Source organism: Triticum dicoccoides, chromosome 1A (assembly GCF_002162155.2).
Source record: "Triticum dicoccoides isolate Atlit2015 ecotype Zavitan chromosome 1A, WEW_v2.0, whole genome shotgun sequence".
In the NCBI taxonomy this organism is placed as follows: domain Eukaryota; kingdom Viridiplantae; phylum Streptophyta; class Magnoliopsida; order Poales; family Poaceae; genus Triticum; species Triticum dicoccoides.
This window is the reverse complement of record NC_041380.1, coordinates 199,853,126-199,857,172: the sequence shown is the minus strand read 5'-3', so window position 1 is coordinate 199,857,172 and position 4,047 is coordinate 199,853,126.

Here is a 4,047-nt window from a genome sequence, read left to right as displayed (position 1 = left end):
AGCGATTGTTGAATATGTCCTTGTAGGGGTCCTCCCCAAGCTTGCCGAGGCGCTCAAGGGTGCCGCCGCTTTAGTGGACTCGTTCCTGGAGGTGGAGTGTCGCTCATATTTCACCGTGCCCGCGACGCGCGTCTTCAGCCATCTCTACCTCTAGGACCCAAGCTTGGACCTCAGCGCGCTAATCCAACCGGTAACTCTTGATTCCCGTGATGCTGCTACAAAGGCCATGAAGGATCACGTGGACTCCCTGCTCAAGAAGTTCCTCTACATCCCCAACCCTGAGTCTCCAGCAGGGAGGTTGGGGGTGGCGGCGACGATGGTGGCAGCAACATCGACAACAGGCTTCCAGTAGCCAGAGCGAGCGGACATGATGGCCAAGGAGGTGTCGACGCTTCCTTCTGACTTTCTTCCTGCAATCTTTTACCATGCCTCGTGGAGGCATAAACCTTCTGCTTGAATTTGTGAAACACTGTGTGTTTTGTAATAACTACTAGAACTTCGCGGTTCCCTTTTCATGCTTGGTTTCCTTCGTGTTTGCCTTAGCGTTCTGCGTCGACAGGGCCAAGACCCGCGCATACCTCGACCGCTATTCGGGCGTCCAGATCACCAGGACGAGACTAGGGGCAAGGGGCTACGTGACTAGTGAGGCCCTTGAGTCACGATGCGTAGGGGTCCCCCTACATGTCCGAACAAGCTCAATGTTCTGTGTCGGCAGGGACCAGCCCCACGCATACCTCGACCATCGTTGGGGCGTCCGTATCAACTGGATGAGACCAAGGGGCGATGGGCTATATGACTAGTGATGCCCCTGACTTGCGATGCTCAGGGGCACCCCTTGACATACAAACGACCCTCATGAAGGAAAAGCGAGCACTCGTCCAAGCTAAATAGGAGTCCTCCATACCTTTGCTCACCAGCTTCCACCTGGGGGGGACACGAAAAAACAGGTGTATGTAGTTGGTAGGGTGGGGCATGCCAGGCGTGGCCTGAGCACAACCCCCGTGTCCAGCCCCCTCGCGCGATCCTCCCGAGGGGAAAGTTGTGGGGTGTTACCACACGAAAAGCCGAGAGGCTTTCCTAAGGTTGGCGTGGCCACAAAGGTGCCCCTAGTTGTTTATTCACCAGTGCGGAGCATTGTGCTTCCACTTTGAAGGGCGCACAGTCGCTCCTCGACTGTTTTGTCCGCCAGTGTGGAGCATGGGGCTTCCAATGGTTTGTGGGCATAGTCGCTCCTTGACTGTGTCGTCCGCCAGCAGGGAGCATGGGGCTTCCACTTGTGAGTGTGTGGGAGTTCCCTCTGGGGGAGACCCCGGGGCGTGTACATCCCCGTTAGTACGAGTGGGTAGCACAGAAAAACTTAAGGAGGTGCATCTGGGCATTCATGAGCCAGTGCGGGACTCACTAGGGCCCTACCTCAAGGCGGGTTGCGCCTAATTTTTTTGGTGCGGGACGTGCGTAAGACACCTATCGGGTAAACCCGGGCAAACATCGGGCCAGGACGGGTTTTGGGCCGGGCATGCAAAAGCCCGACCTTCATTTTTCAAGCCCGCGCCCGGCCCGAAGCCTGAAATACTCCAGGGTTTCAAGCCCGAGCCCGGTCTGAAGTCAAGCCTAAAGCCCGAAAGCCCCGGCCCGAATGTAGTTTTTTAATACGCGCACGTGCAAGCCCGGCCCGATGCCCCAAATTCAAAAAAATAGAAGCCCGAGCCTGACCCGAACTATCTTTCAGGCTGCAAAACAAAGCCTGAGCCCGGCCTGAATGTCAAGCCCGACCCGGCCCGGCCCGGGTTTTTTGGGCTGGGCTCGGTCCTGGCTGCCCATGCCCGGGTTTATTGTCGGGCTATGGGGGGTCCTGCGTCGAATGCCCCTCCGGAGGTTATCGCATGAGAAGGCCGGACATCAATGACCCCAGGAGGTGACGTATACGGGGCCGGCCAGCCAGCCAGAGCTCAACCATTGTTTTTATCGACGCTCCAGCGACGGACCCGACCACAGACACTGTGCCAAGTCTTCTCATGCAACAGTCCCACGGAAAAACAACAAGCGCATAGCTCCCGCTGCGGCAAAGCGCCGAACCGCGGTTGTACGAACCGGTTCGCGCGCCCTTACTTTCCAACACTCGATTAGCTCATGGGAGAACAAGGCACCAAGGGCCACGGGAGGTGATGCACACGAGAGCGAGCCAGCGGGACAGGGCTCGATCACTAGGATTTATCAACGCTGCAGAGACGAACTTGAGCACATACGCTGTGCCAGTCCTTAATCATGAGGCGATTGAAGGCGAGTTTGCAACAGCACGGCGACATCATAGTGACGAAGCACCGGACATGCAGTTGAAATACTAAAGGAAATTCATGAAGGCAAAGCTAGTTCTGATACATGCACAAAAATGATACAGCTGCGGGGTCGGGCCCTAGCAGGCTGAGGATGATGCAACTGGAGGGGCGTGGTCAGTTGAACAAACCAAAAAGTCACCTGACACCGTCATTGTAGAAGCATTGGAGTAGCTGAAGACGCGTGTTGCAGAGATAGCCCCTCACGAGCTGGTTGACTCCTAAGGCCTGGAAGGCTCTTGAGGCCCGGAGAGCTCCCGAGGGTCCATCGCCTCCTCCGTCAGGACCGCCTGGCGCCTCGCCTCGTGATCCACCAATGCTCCTTGCATGGAGCGCTGGTACGAGGCAGCCATGTTCAGCAGGCCGAACGGCATGTATACGTAGCTATAGGGGTAGCCCCCGCTCCGGCTGAATTGAGACAGCAAGAAGAGGCCTTGCGAAGCAGCCCTATTGAGGCCTAGGATGTTGACGCAGACAGGCAGCTCGCCGCCCATGTCAGGGGCCGCGACTGCACCGGGTGGTGCGGGGCGACGCTCGCCATGCATAGCTCATGCCTCTAGCAGCTCCTCGATGGCCTTGGTGATGAACTCTTGAGTGCCTGGTGCCTCGGTCCTTGCGCCTTTCTCACCGAGGTGCGTGTCGAAGCATGGCCCCAAGTGGTGCCCGAACGGCTCCTTTTGCATGCCAGTTAGGTTAGAGGCCCTCCAGAGGAGAGCCCCCGAGCCCGTCCTGAGGGGGGCACTGGGCGCACATTCCTATGGGAGAGGGAATGGTGCACCGGCAGCTGGTGCGGTGCCTGAGGAACGGTTGGCAGGTGCCTCAGCCTCCCGACGGCCCTTGAGGAGGAGTTGCTTCTTCTTCTTGGGGATGGCCTCAGGGGGCATGATGGCACCCTCATTGTCAGAGTTCTCGACCGCCGCAGCCTAATAGGCGCGCTCGAGGGAGCACACCGCATCCTTTTCGCCGCGGGCGACCGTGATGATACCACCTCTTCTTGGCATCTTGAGTACATTGTAGCCGTGGTAAGTTGCTGCCATGAACTTGGCGACGGCCGAATACCCGAGGATGGCATTGTACGGGAAGCTGATGTGGGCAAAGTCAAAGTCGATGAGCTCGGTGTGGTAGTTGTCGCGCTTGCCGAAGGTGACAGGGAGGTGGATTTGCCCTATGGGAACGATGGAGCCATCAGTCACTCCTGAGAATGGCTTGGTAGGCAGAAGCTGGTCGTAGGGTACTTGGACCATCTCAAACGTCTCGACAGAAAGAACGTTGAGCCCCACTCAACCGTCGGTGAGTGTTTTGGTGACGAGGACGTTGGTGATGGTCGGCGTGCATAGCATCAGGAGCGCGCGAGTGGTGGCTGAGCACTTGAGTTGGTCTATGGAATCAAATGTGATGGCGTTCTTGTACCACATGAGGGAACGCGATGCCTCAAGCTTGGGAAGGGTCGCGTTGACCTCATGAGTGAACTGCTTGAATACGCGATGAGAGGCGGGAGCCTGAGAGCCACCCAGGATCTAGGCGATTGCACGAGGCTCTTGGAAGCCCCTAGCCCATAATATTGGCGGTTGTCGTCATTTCTCCTTGGCAGCGGCGGCAGAAGAGGGAGGCTGACATTGCCCTGAGGACGATCCTCGTGAGGTTGGTCCCGCCAGGGGCCATCACAGGGCAGGCCCTGCCAGCGGTCCTCATGAGGTTGGTCATGCCAGTCCTG